Here is a 15,259-nt window from a genome sequence, read left to right as displayed (position 1 = left end):
ATTGCTGCTGCCAGGCCTTAATCTGCCATGGGCCCCTGTACCGCCTCCTCATGCTGCTGCCAGGTCCACAGTGTCTCATGGGTCCCTGAACCGCCTCCCATTGCTGCTGTCTCCATCGCCACACTCTGCCATGTGCCACTTTCAGGTCTCCTCACACTGCTGGTGTGTTACATTTTTTGTCATAGGGTGCTGGCAGATTACGGGCCTCCCATTGCTGCTGCCAGGCCCGTAATCTGCCATGGGCCCCCGTACCGACTCCTCATGCTGCTGCCAGGCCCGTAATCTGTCATGGGCCCCTGTTGTCGCTTGTTGGCATATTCCGCTCGTTCAGATGCTCCTTCTCCTGCTACTCCTCTTCACGGATTCCGTCAGCAGTCTTTCTTGGAATCCGTTTCCAAGAGACAACAGTTTGCGAGCACGCACCCGACGGTGCAGAAGCTGAACGTCGTCCTGTCCAAGTTGCTGCTGCCAGGCTCGTAATCTGTCATGCGCCCCTGTACCGCCTCCTCATGCTGCTGCCAGGTCCAGAGTGTGTCATGGGCCTCCGTACCGACTCCTCATGCTGCTGCCAGGCCCGTAATCTGTCATGGGCCCCTGTACCGCCTCCTCATGCTGCTGCCAGGTCCAGAGTGTGTCATGGGAGAGTGTGTCATGAGAATACCCCTCCAAATCATTGGATTCAGGTATTCCAATCACCTCCATGGCCACCAGTGTATAAAACCAAGCTCCTAGGTATGCAGACTGCTTCTACAAACATTTGTGAAAGAATGAGTCGCTCTCAGGAGCTCAGTGAATTCAAGAGTGGTACTGTGATAAGTCCATCCTTGAAATTTCCTTGCTACTAAATATTCCATGATCAACTGTTAGTGGTATTATAACAAAGTGGAAGCAACTGGGAACAACAGCAACTCAGTCACAAAATGGTAGACTGTGTAAAATGACAGAGCAGGGTCAGCACATTCTGAAGCGCACAGTGTGCAGAAGACACCAACTGTCTGCAGAGCCAATAGCTAAAGACCTCCAAATTTCATGTGGCCTTCAGATTAGCACAACAAGAGTGCATAGAGAGGTTTGTGGAATGGGTTTCCATGGCTGAGCAGATGCATCCAAGCCTTACATCACCGAGTGCAATGCAAAGTGTCGGATGCACTGGTGTAAAGCACGCCGCCACTGGACTCTAGAGCAGTGGAGACGTGTTCTCTGGAGTGACGAATCACATTTCTCTGTCTGGCAATCTGATGGATGTGTCTGGGTTTAGTGGTTGCCAGGAGAATGGTACCTGCCTAACTGCATTGTGCAAGTGTAAAGCTTGGTGGAGGGGGTATTATGGTGTGGGGTTGTTTTTCAGGGGTTTGGCTTGGCCCCTTAATTCCAGTGAAGGGAATGCTTAATGCGTCAACATACCAAGACATTTTGGACAATTTCATGCTTCCAACTTTGTGGGGACAGTCTGGGGATGGCCACTTCCTGCTCCAAAAGTGACTGCGCAACAGTGCACAAAGCAAGGTCCAGAAAAACATAGATGAGTGAGTTTGGGGTGGAGGAACTTGACTGGCCTGCATACTGGGCAAGTGCTAGACTATTTTGTGCCCTAGGCAAGACCAACTACTTGGTCCCCACCCCCCCCAAAAAAAAAAAAAATTAAAAAACAGTAGAAAATATGAAATCAGCAAAACATGAAACTGCTACATTTCTTTTAATTTGCAAAAATAAGTTCCATAATATGCCACCATCACCTATATTTCGGACAAAATCAGTATCACGGATGGACTGTATCTGTGGCTGGTAGTGGCAGGATGACAGTTGCAGTGAGTAGTGGATGATGGACCCATACTCTGACAGATCCCAGGCTGGAATTCCCCAGGCAATGGGGGGAGATAAAACACTTTGACAGCAGGCAGCCACACACACACAGAACACCTGAACTGAGCGATGCCACACAGTGACAGACCAATACAACACACCACCACTGACACAGATCAGTAGGCCCAGCAGGCACTAGAAGTAGCTGTGGGATTTTGATGATGTCATTACTTACTGGCACATTTCACATGTGATGGATGGCAGGCTGCCCGGCTGTCCGGGTCACACTAAAACAGACATGAGACATCAGAGTCAGACATTACCTTCCTCCGCAGGTGCAGCTCCACCTTTGCTGATGAATGGGAAGAGAGGGGTTGGAATTCACAGTGATCAGCAGCTGCTAGCTAGCTTGCAATAAGGGACTGAATCTGAGAGGAACACTAGAAGGCGCAGCTGCTACACTGGCCCCAGACACCCGGCATCTTGCCCTGTGCTTTTTTCCTCCCCTCCTCTCAGCTGAAGGATCATTCATGACCTGGCAGCATCCGACACAGACAGAGTGCCCTAGGTTGCAGTGCACCCTAGGCAGCCACCTAGTTTGCCTAGTGGAAGCATAAAGTCCTGACCTCCACCTGATAGAACACCTTTGGATGAATTGGAGTGGAGACTGCGAACCAGGCCTTCTCGTCTGACATCAGTGCCTGACCTCACAAATGCGATTCTGGAAGAATGGTCAAACATTCCCATAGACACACTCCTAAACCTTGTGGTCAGCCTTCCCAGAAGAGTTGAAGCTGTTATAGCTGCAACGGGTAGGCCAACTCAATATTGAACCCTACACACTGACTGGGATGCCATTAAAGTTCATGTGCGTGTAAAGGCAGGCGTGCCAATACTTTTGGCAATATAGTGTATACGTAAAGCACTGTGTAAATTGATGGCGCTATATAAGTTCATGTAATAAATAAATACATTTGTCTATCAGAAATTCATGCTTGATGATTTGTCTAGTCTAATGTGTAGAGTGTTGTACAATTCCTGAATTCTGTAATTCTCTAAAGATCATCCAGATCTATATGGAAATATTCAGGTGAATCAATAAGTGATGTTTTGGCAATTCTAATGATTTGACTATCCCTGCTTTTTAGAGTCTACACTAGAGAAAATCCTGCAGACCATTATAAGTATAAGGCATACCTCAAAGCAATGAATGAAATGTGTTGTTAAAAGCATTTAATATTATAGATCTATATATTATTTGAAATATAGAAAATGGATGGACATACAGTATATAATGATGTCTTTTAGATGGGATTAAAACAGACATCTGCAGCCCTGTCGCTTTACCTTGTTTTTCTTTAAAAAAAAAAGTAAATAAATGTAAACCCCATGGTCTAAAAAGAAAACATTGTAGGACAGCATAGAGAATTCTTGTTTTTACTCAGAAACATATTCTGGGTCCCCACTGAGCATAACGAATGGGCATCACAAACGTGGCAAGGAGATGCGCAGCTTGCTCCACTTTTCGCTCAATCTTTCAATGTCTCTCTATGGCAGGCTCAGTGGGGACAGAGAATATATTTCTGCACAGTGAACGTGAGGTGACTGAGTTGCTCTACTCTGTCTTGAGATTTTAGGTCTTTAAATGTAAAAGGTTATTTAATGAGCAGAAAACACTTTTTCAAGCAGAACAGATTCCAACTAATATGTTTTTCTTGACAGTTGACAACCAGGACAAACAAGTTTCAACAAATTTAAAGGAGATCTTTGGTCACAGCTTACATTTTCATTGTATAACATCAGCACTGTAATAACAATACAACCAATAGTTATACCTGACAATCCAATATAGGTATATTTGAAACATCTCCTTTCATGTTGTGAGTGCTCCCTCTCTGCTGGCCATCTCTTTTATTAACTTCTTGGATTCCCTGCATTCCAGTTTAGAGTTTCTCTGCTGCTGTTTACTTTCAATTTCTAAGGACTACATATCCCATGGTACTTTGCTGTCCACACACAGTGATTCCTGTACTGGCTCCACCTCCTGAAACCCCTCATCTCAGCACCTCTGTTTGTTCAGAAGGCAGGCTCTATGAATTCTGTCACACAACAGTACCTACTCACAGGGCATAGCGAACATGTGTCACAGAATTCATTGAAGTACTGATATGCTGCAGTTTACCTGCACCGCGGGTGTGGCGCAGTGCATCTGTTACTCTCCTGGGTTAGCTGTGCTTTTCCATAGACTTCTATTATATCCTGCGGGTTCGGTGCACTTTCTGGAAGCACACCTAAACTCCTGTATTTAGGAGTTTTGTTGCGCTTTCAGAAAGTGCACCGAACCCGCAGGATATAATAGAAGTATATGGCTAAGGACAGCAAACCCGCAGGGAAGCTGCAGGTACACTGCTTTGCACCCACAATGTGAATAGACCGCATCACATCAGAGAAAATCAGCCATATACTATTGTGTACAGTGTATTGCTTCACACTGACCTGAATATCTCTTCTTTCCTGCTGCTGGCACCACTCTGGAGATGGCTAGCTGAGATAAGAGGTGGAGTGCAGTTGGTGTCACTCCGCATGGGACAGGAGCCAGAACTACAGAGGAGGTATCAGCTCAGTTCTGCTCCCTACTGGAGCTCCAACTTTACAAGTTGCATTGCACTTTGATGCTGTGGGATGGCGGGTCACAAGTCCAGATCGTGATCTGCCAGTCACCTTGATGCGATGTACCATTGCTGTCCCCCACTTTAAATTAAATTTAAAAAGTTATTTATGTAAACATGTGAACATACATAAGTGTGACATGTCACATTAATCACTAGTGGAATAATTTTCCAACAACTGTACCTTTAGGGGGTGTGCGTCCTACCCGCCCGCCATTTACAGCCACGGCTGTCAATCACCAGGTCCTGGACGGTAATTACCTCCGGCGCCCGGAGGTTACCGAGCATCTCCGACGGGGAGGAATACTGTGTTGTTTACAAACAGTCTTCCTCCCTCTCAGCTCGGGCACAGCACAGCCATCCAAAGCAGTGTGCTTACAGTGAAGCACACACCCCTGCCCCCTAGTAAAACACTCCCTACACATAGTTAACTCTTTGATTGCCCCTCATATTAACCCCTTTCTGCCCAGTGCCCTTAGTACAGTGTCAGTGCACTAATCACTGAGCACTGTATTGGTGTCACTGGGGATGTCAGTGACAACAAGTCAGTCCCCCCCCTTGTCAGAATGTCCACCACAGTCCTGCTAAAAGTCGCTGATTGCTGTCATTACTAGTAGAAAAAAAATCCCAGTATCCATACCGCCATTTGTAAAAGTTATAACTTTCATGTAAACCAATTAATTTAAACGTATTGGGATTTTTGTTTAGCAAAGACATGTCGCAGAATACATTTTTGCATAAACTTATGATGAAATTTGATTTTTTTATTTTTACTGGACATTTGTAATAGCAAAAGGTCAAAAATATTGTTTTTTTTTATTTTTTTTATAGCGCAAAAAATAAAAAACACACAGGAGATCAAATATCACTGAAAGAAAACTCAATTTGTGGGAAAAAAAGGACGTAAATTTCATTTGGATGCAGCGTTGCATGACCGTGCAATTGTCAGTTAAAGTAACACAGCGCCATAACGCAAAACAATTACCTGGTAAGGAAGGGGGGTAAATCCTCAGGAGGGTAAATGGTTAAAATGGAACTTCACCCAAAAGGGGAAGTTCCACTTTTCCTTGTTCTGCCATACTCCTCTCCCATGTCTGGAGTGTCTTTAGAGGGGGGAAATCAGGCACTTGATTTTGGCAGGTACTCGCTCCCACTCGGTCGCCTAGGCGAATGGAGTGGAAGTTCCCCATCTCCATCCCCCACAGCCTCTTGGGACATGTCAGAGGTCCCAGGAAACTATGGGACCAATCATGGGGCACAATGTGGCTTGTGCATACGCAATGGGCAGCTGGCTGTGAAGCTGCAAGGAGTCACAGTTGGCTACTCACAGTTAAGATGCCAGAGCTTGGACCCAAAGACAGGACGAAGAGCCGGGTCAGGTGAAAACATTGCTGGATCCTGGGACAGGTAAGTGTGTGTTTTTTAAAAGTCATCAGCTACAGTATTTGTAGGTGCTGACTTTTAATTTTTTGTATACATGGTGAAGATCCTCTTGGAAGTGTCTCTCTCATAAAAGAAGTGTGATGGTTGCCATTGCAGACCTCCTATTGTAGATGCTAGATGCCTGGTTGTGCCTGAGTTTGGTGAACTTTAGTCACAGTCCCTGAACAAGCCTGTTATGAAAGTGTGCCAAAAAATAATTACTTATCACTATTTTTGTTCATGGTCAGCAACTCGGTCAACAAGGATGTGAAAACATCATGATGAAAGCCAGCATACTAGCTCAAAGGAGAGTCCATTAATCTATCATAACAGCATTCCTTTAAGCTCTAGACTGTGCCTAGGCTGAAAGGTACACTCTGAGAGAATGAAGCTATCAATCTACTGCAGGAAGGAAAATGTGTATTCTCAGTCTTCTCCACCCCAATGATTGCTCAAAGTCTAACATGGTATCTTTCAGGCAAGTTCCAGGATGAGAAACAGTAGTATAAGGCCAAAGAGTGCAGAGTATAACATACAGACACCAGGGAACAGGATTTATATGACTGTGACATCTAGGGAAAGGATTTTATTCCAGGAATTAAATGGTGTCCCTGGATGATGTTGGGTTTCTAGGGAGAAAGTAAGATAAAGGCATAGTCAGGAGGAGTACTTTACTTTACATTGCTTTAAAATGACACATTAGCATGCATAGACATAACATGAAAAAATATACGTGTCTAATGCTAGGTCTTTAATGATCCCAGAGATTAGTGGTAATTACATTGCCAAGCTAACAGAGTTCTCATGCAACCTATATGTAATAGCTTATTCATGATCATCCAGCTCTAACTTTTACAACCTTGATGTTTATTTGCAAACTGTATCTCTTCTGCCTTTCTAGTATGTACAGTACATCCAGAAAGTATTCACAGCACTTAACTTTTGCCACATTTTGTTATGTTACAGCCTTATTCCAAAATGGATTAAATTAATTTTTTCCCTCAACATTCTACAAAAAATACCCCATAACGACAATATGAAATAAGCTAATTTAGAAATCTTTCCAATTTATTAAAAATAAAAAATGGAAAAAACCACATGTACATAAGTATTCACAGCCTTTGCTCAATACTTTGTTGAAGCACCTTTAACACCAATTACAGCCTCAAGTCATTTGAGTATGATGCTATAAGCTTGGCACACCTATTTTTGGGCAATTTCTCACATTCTTCTTTGCAGTACCTCTCAAGCTCCATCAGGTTGGATGGGGAGCAAAAGTGCACAGCCATTTTCAGATCTCTCCAGAGATGTTCAATCGGGTTCAAGTCTGGGCTCTGGCTGGGCCACTCCAAGACATTCACAGAGTTGGCCTGTAGCCACTCTTTTGTTATGTGGGCTGTGTGCTTAGGGTCGTTGTCCTGTTGAAAGATGAACCGTCACCCCAGTCTAAGGTCCAGAGTGCTCTGGAACAGTTTTTCATCCAGGATGTCACTATACATTGCTGCATTCATCTTTCCTTTGATCATGACTAGTCTCCCAATTCCTACCACTGAAAAACATCCCCACAGCATTATGCTGTCACCACCATGCTTCACTGTAGGAATGGTATTGGCCAGGTGGTGAGCAGTGCCTGGTTTCCTCCAGACGCTTGGCATTCAGGCCAAAGAGTTCAATCTTTTTTTCATCAGACCACAGAGTTTTGTTTCTAAAAAAAAGGATGGAGCATGTAACATGTTCCCAAAGGTAAACGTATCCTTTAAATGGACTGCTTTTCTCTCCCCTCCTGCACTGCTGCAGCATTGCAATTTCTGGATAGTACAAGAGCCCAGCGGCCACAAGTACAAAGCATGGTGGGCATTTTTTCCTCTGACACTGAACGTGACTGTGACTGTTCCTCTCACGGTTGTTATGCATTGCTTATTGGAGACCCCAAACGTGCAGGGTTAGTAGAACTTGCCAGTTCAGCTCACTGAGAGGTCAGGTAGGTTTTCTCCCATAATCCCCATTTACTTTTCCCTGCTAGATCTCAGGACTACCTCTGTACAGGGGCCCTTTGGGGACCAAATCACACAGGACCATTGACCCCATCTGCTCCGCAGTGAGTCTGTGAGTAACCTCTAAGGGTAATGTCTCACATGTATGCTGTTTTGTTACAGAAGGCCTATGGTAACCTGGTTACAGGTGACCGGTAATCCCTCGTGCCCCATAAGAGGTCCGTTAATATCCTTTGTGCAGGAGCCTTGGGATATTTCCTTACAGATTGGCATTGTAACTAGGGTTGCACCAGTACTGGTATCGGTGCTGATGCTAAGTATTTACATGAGTGTCGGTACTGTTGCATATGCTCCAATACCTGAAACTGATACCTTCAGGCTTGGTTCTTTCAAATGTCAGTGGGATTCCCCCACTGACAGCTGAAATGCAAACATAAAAAAGCCAGCAACAAAAAAAAAAAGCTGGCAATTAAAGGTTGTTAAGGAGCAGGGTCACTGCGTCCTTAACAACTGATGAATCATATAGCTGTCAGCAGAGTTCCCCTGTTGACAGCTGAAGTGTAAAAAATTATAATAATAATCCAATTGTTTTATATTTGTGTACAGGGATTCTACATCCACTGTAACCAACAGGGTTTGTTCTGTTATGTCAGGGTTTCTTCTGTTATGATCTGTTATCCAATTCCTAGATTTGGAAATCTTTAAAAGCAGAAAAAGTTTAGACACCAGAACATACTTGAAAAACACTGACAGAAATGGGTATATCTCCAAAAGATGTTGCCACCATCCAAAATGGTTGAGAGCAGTCCCCAAAGGTCAACTCATGAGGATAAGGAGAACTTGTGGCAGGAGGGAAGATTTTGAAGAGCAATCAGAGAAACTAATAGAAACATTTCTGGAGAAAGGATATAAAAAAGTAGAGCTAGAAAAAAAGAGGAGATCAAGAGGGGAATATGAATCGGGACACATTACTGGTATCCAAGTCCAAGAAAGCTTCTGGAGCAGATCTGGCATTTATTACAGGCTTTAACCTACAGTATAAGAAATTAGAAAAATGTATTGGTAGAAACTGGCCAATCCTATTGAGGGATCAAACTTTGAAACAGTTCTTACCTCAAAAAACTACATTTATTTACAAAAAGGCTTTGGGTCTGAGCCATATTATCTCCAAGAACGTGGTAAAACCCCCTAGGAGGCTTCCCACGTTCCTGGATGCCACAGGTTCCTATACAGTAAATGTGAGAGATGTAAAGCATGTAGGACTATTAAAGATAAGAGCAAAAGGAATGACAGTTTATGCTCACAACGTGTGATTCTAGATATGTCACCTATTTACTTATACATGCCCGTGTAAATTACAATATGTTGGCAGAACCACTAGGAAATTGTCTACCCGTATAGGAGAACATGTTACGAATATCAAGAATGATTACAAACAACATAGCATGTCCAATCGTTTCCAATTGAAACATGATAAGGACCCAAGGCTTTTACAGTTTTGAGGAATTGATAAAGTTTCCAAACACTGGAGGGGTACTGATATGACCATAAAAGTCTCACAGATGGAAACCAAGTGGATCCATAGACTGCAGACATTGGACCCAAAAGGACTAAATCAAGATATAGATCTCAACTGTTTCCTTACTGACTATTAGAGACACTCTCTTCACGCTGGGAAGGAGTAGGAGAGCTTCTGGTGATATGGGCAAAACTCCAGCTGGTTGAGATTCCCCTTGTGTGGGTTAAAATTTACTTTTATGGACACACTTATGTTATAACTTAGAACCTAGTGAGCCATGTTTCCACCATTAAATGATTAGGCATCTTATCCTTGATAAGGGTATAATTTTACATTTTTGAGACAGCCTCCAATATTAGAACTAACAGTTTTTTACATATACACGGCCTCTATTTCCTGAAATGGTAGTAATGTATATAGTCTTTTTATGCACCTGAGTCTGAGGTGTAGGACACCCATGCTATCTAAAATTTAGTACATCCCTTCATTAGTATGTGTCTGGATATATTTATATTATAAATTTTATATATGAGTGTTTTCATCATGTTCTTTGATCAATACATGTATGAAACACAATTTAAACCCATCACGGTATGGTATTTATTTTCAGTAAATGTTTTTTGATCTACATGCATCTCTATGAAACACAATTTAAACCCTATAAGGGTATCTTAGTATTTGTATTTTTAGTATAAATTTACCCAATCATTTCTGTTTGTTTACTATAATTAATTTATTCTAACATCTATAATATATATATATATATATATATATATATATATATGTTTTATTAATGTTCAAATAATTTTTAGTCTTCGAGCCCTTTCATATAACTACATTTTTATATAATTTTTATACAATTTTTCATATTTTCTATATTCTTATACAGTACCTTTCTGAGTGCCTTTTGATCCATTGAAGTCTCCTAACATCACACACCTTCTAGGTAAAGTTCCATTATAGTTTTGTAGTACATGTATGTTATGTAACAATGAGGCTCTGGTGGCTGCGTTTTCTCAGGGTCTTTCTGATGCATTGAAGGACGAGATCGCAGCCAAGGAATTGCCTGTGGAGCTGGAAGCACTAATTTCCTTTCTGATCCTGATTGATACCAGGCTCAGGGAGAGGCCTTCACTCAAGGAACGCCTGCGGAGGCCTTCCAATCGACTGGCACCTGCGTTTTCTGTCCCACCCATTCCTCCCTCTCCTCCCACGCCTCCTGGGGATAGCTTGTCTGGTGGTGAGCCCATGCAGCTGGGGTTTGTTCGCCTTTCCGAGGGAGAGCGGGCCGCTCGGCGTCGGGAGGGTCGCTGCCTGTACTGTGGTCTTGGTGGGCACTTTCGGCGGTCCTGTCCGGTCCTTCCGGGAAACGCTTGCACCTGAGATCCTGTCGGGGACAGATCTTGGGTGGAGTCTCCTCGTCCCCGGCGTTCCGCAGAGATAAGCCACTGGTCACCGTTGTCCTCTCTTGGGCGGAGGGCTCGTTGACGGCCCAGGCGTTGGTAGATTCTGGGGCCGGCGGGTTGTTTATGGACAGCTCGTTTGCTGCCCAGCACTCCATTCCCCTGCGGGCTCGAGTTACCCCATTGGTTCTCGAGGCGATAGATGGCAGGCCCCTGCAACCACCGCAAGTTACCCACGAGACTATGCCAGTTGAAGTAGCTATTGGGGCTGTTCACAGGGAGTTGGCCTGTTTCCAGGTGATTTCTTCTCCGCACTATTCGGTGGTTTTGGGGTATCCCTGGCTCCAGATGCACAATCCAACCTTCAATTGGCAAACTGCCGAGATTCTCTCGTGGTCTCCACAGTGTGGGGCCGGGTGCATCCGTGGGCCGGTTAAGGTGTTGTGTGCCTCCTCGGACTCTGCGTTGCCCACTGATTATGGGGAGTACCAGGACGTGTTTGATAAGGTACGCGCTGGTGCCTTACCTGCTCATCGTCCTTACGACTGCGCCATATCCTTGCAACCCGGTGCCACTCCTCCACGTGGCAGGGTGTATCCTCTCTCGGTTGCGGAGAATAAGGCCATGGAGGAGTACGTTGCGGATGCGCTTTCCCGGGGGCACATTCGTAAGTCTACTTCCCTAGCTGGAGCGGGCTTTTTCTTTGTAAAGAAGAAGGGTGGTGAATTGAGGCCCTGCATTGATTATAGGGGTCTCAATCGAATCACCACTAAGAATGCATACCTGATTCCCTTGATTACTGAGTTGTTCGTCCGCCTTAAGGGGGCAACAGTCTTTACCAAACTTGATCTTAGGGCGGCGTACATCCTCGTATGGATCAAACAGGGGGATGAGTGGAAGACCGCGTTTAACGCCAGAACCGGCCACTACGAATACCTGGTGATGCCCTTCGGGTTGTGTAACGCGCCCGCAGTTTTTCAGGAATTCATAAATGATGTCCTTCGTGACTTGTTGCAGCAGTGCGTGGTAGTTTACTTGGATGACATCCTGGTTTACTCTGCCTCCATGGAGTCCCATATCCAGGATGTCAAGCAGGTGCTGCAACGATTACGTGAGAACGAACTTTTTTGTAAACTTGAGAAGTGTGAATTCCATCGATCCCAAGTTGCCTTTTTAGGCTACATCATATCTGCGGAGGGATTCTCCATGGACCCTCAGAAGGTTTCGGCGGTTCTGCAGTGGCCTCGTCCCAATGGTCTTCGGCCCATTCAGCGTTTTTTGGGTTTTGCCAACTACTATCAGAAGTTCATCAGGAACTTCTCCACGCTGGCAAAGCCTCTCTCAGACCTAACCAAGAAGGGCAGTAATCCTCACGAGTGGTCATCCGAGGCCATCGTAGCTTTCGAGGCTCTGAAATCCACCTTCGCTTCGGCTCCGATACTGTCTCATCCCAATCCTGGATTGCCCTTCGTCCTTGAGGTCGATGCATCCGAGACTGGAGTAGGAGCTCTCCTGTCTCAACGCCGATGGACCCCTACTTCCCTGTGGGTTCTACTCCAGGAAGCTTTCCTCTGCAGAGTGCAACTACCAGATTGGAGATAGGGAGTTGTTGGCAATCATTCTGGCTCTCAAGGAATGGAGGCACCTGCTCGAGGGCTCCGCGGTTCCGGTCCTCATTCTTACCGATCATAAGAACCTGACTTATCTTTCGGAGGCCAAAAGATTGACACCCCGTCAGGCCAGATGGGCCTTGTTTTTGTCGCGGTTCAACTATGTGGTCTCCTATTTGCCTGGTTCCAAGAATGTCAGGGCTGATGCATTATCGCGGCAATACTCTGAGTTGTCCAGGGAGGACTCTGAGCCAACCTCGGTCACACCTCCAGATCAGATCCTGGCTGCCATTCGCACCAGTCTGACTTCTCCCCTTGGGGAGCAGATTTTGGCGGGTCAAACTGACGCTCCTCCCGAGAGACCGGAGGGTAGATGTTTTGTACCCGAGGGGTTGCGCACCCGTCTGCTGCGTACTTACCATAACTCCAAAACTGCCGGGCATCCGGGGAGGAACCAGTTGTCTTGGGTCATCTCTCGGTTGTTCTGGTGGCCAACTCTCCGTGCCGACATCGCCTCTTATGTAGCGGCATGTTCGATCTGTGCCCAGAATAAATCTCCACGGCATCTTCCAATGGGTCTTCTGCAACCCATTCCCAATGGGGAGCGTCCTTGGTCACACCTGGGCATGGACTTTATTGTAGACCTCCCTGTGTCTCGGGGTCATACGGTCATTCTCATGGTCGTCGATCGTTTTTCCAAAATGTGCCATTGTATTCCACTCAGGAAATTACCAACAGCGCAAGAACTGGCCACGGTCTTTTCCAGGGAGATTTTTCGCCTGCATGGGTTGCCCAAGGTGATTGTCTCGGACTGCGGGAGTCAGTTCGTGTCCAGATTCTGGCGCGCCTTCTGCTCCCAGTTGGGTATTAGTCTCTCCCTTTCTTCAGCCTACCACCCGCAGTCCAATGGGGCTGCGGAGAGTTCCAATCAGGCCTTAGAACAATTCCTTCGGTGTTATATCTCGGACCATCAGGACGATTGGGCCGATCTCCTGCCTTGGGCAGAGTTTGCCAGGAACTCAGCGGTCAACTCCTCCTCCGGGATGTCTCCCTTCATGGCCAACTATGGGTACCAACCCGCAGTATTACCTGAGAGGTTCTCACCACAGGACATTCTGGCTGTGGAGAACCATCTTGCTGCCCTGCGTTCTTCATGGGGGCAGATCCAGAGGGCTTTGAGGGACTCGGCTCAGCGTCAGAAGTTCCAGGCTGATCGCAGACGGTTGCCCGCTCCTTCATACCAGGTCGGCGATCGGGTGTGGTTGTCTACTCGTAACCTCAATCTTCGGGTGCCCACACCCAAACTAGCTCCCCGTTTTGTCGGTCCTTTTCGCATTCTCCGCAAGGTGAATCCGGTGGCCTATGCCCTTGCCCTTCCACCTGGGATGCGGATCTCCAATATCTTTCATGTATCACTGTTGAAACCTCTGATCTGCAATCGCTTCACTACCTCTCTGCCTCGGCCCCGTCCCATTCGGGTTGACGGTCATGAGGAGTATGAGGTGAGCCGGATCCTGGACTCTCGATTGGTGTGCGGTCGATTACAGTTCCTGGTTCATTGGCGCGGTTATGGTCCCGAGGAGCGTTCCTGGGATCCTTCCGCGGATGTCCATGCTCCTGCCCTCCTCCGCGCTTTTCATACCCGCTTTCCTCAGAAACCTTTTGTTGAGCCGCGGAGGGGGAGGGGTCCTTGAGGAGGAGGTACTGTCAAGGTCCTACCTTTTCCCAGAGGTTATGTTACTCCATGTGCTGGCATCCATCTTGGATTTATGCTGAGCATGGTGGGAGGCTTTTATGCCTTCAGGTCTCTGAGGTCCATCCCCCAGAGGGGTGTGGCTGAGTACATATAAGCCTGTGATCCGCACATGCTCTTTGCACTTGTGTCTTGGTCTTGCTACAGCTCTGTGTATATGCTCGTGACTCTTCTGGTATTTGACTCGGCTTGTGACTAGACCATTCTCTGTGTTTTCCTTCGATCTGACCTTCCGTTGCTGAACCCGGCCCGTGACCTGTGATTCTCTGTCTAGTGTTCTGTACTGTTTTGTCCCGTTGTTGTTGACCCAGCTTGCCTGACTATGCTATTGTCATTCTCACCAGCTACACGCCATTGGCAGCGGCCATTACCGCAGCCGGGGTGTCTCGGGGGCCGCGACCTGGTTCCTGGCTGCGTCAAGTCCATCCCCACCATCAGGGGCCCTGGTGAAGGGCAGCCTGGGACTTAGACTCCGCGCCCTGAGGGACTTCGGTCTGTTGGTGGTGGTTGTCGTCAGCCAGTGCGTTACCCTGCCACTAGGCCTACCTGTCCGTTCCACAGCCCTGCCCTGACACAGCTGGCCTTTGTCTTAAGGTATGTCAAGGAAGATGGCTTATCAATTGAGTGCTTTCTACAATTAATTCCAAATCCTGGACATAAATTGGAACAACTGGTTGAAGTGGACCTCAACACTCGTAAGTCATATGATCTTGATATTGCCAACTGTCGTGGTCAGTCATATGATAATATGTCCGGTCATTACAGAGGATTGCAAGCCAGAATTCTGAAAAGAAACCCACTTGCTGTTTATGTTCCATGCTCTACACACACATTAAATCTACTAGGGAAGTATGCTGCTGAAAGTTGCACTGAAGCCTGCTCATTCTTTGTCTCCTACAATACCTTTGAATTTTTTTTACTGCTTCTGCTCACAGATGGGAGATTTTACAAGAACACTTATCGTCTGTGCCCAATACTTTATTGTTAAAAAAATTATCTGACACACGGTGGTCAGCCAGAGAAGATGCTTGTCGGAGCTTAAATCTGACTTGGTCTCAAGTAGTCCAAGCCTCCAAGGCTTAACAA

This window comes from Staurois parvus, unplaced genomic scaffold (genome assembly GCF_062004578.1).
Source record: "Staurois parvus isolate SC_StPar_1 unplaced genomic scaffold, SC_StPar_1.0 ptg000402l, whole genome shotgun sequence".
NCBI classification, from domain to species: Eukaryota; Metazoa; Chordata; class Amphibia; order Anura; family Ranidae; genus Staurois; species Staurois parvus.
The sequence above is the reverse complement of the archived record's forward strand: the minus strand, read 5'-3'. Positions refer to the sequence as shown.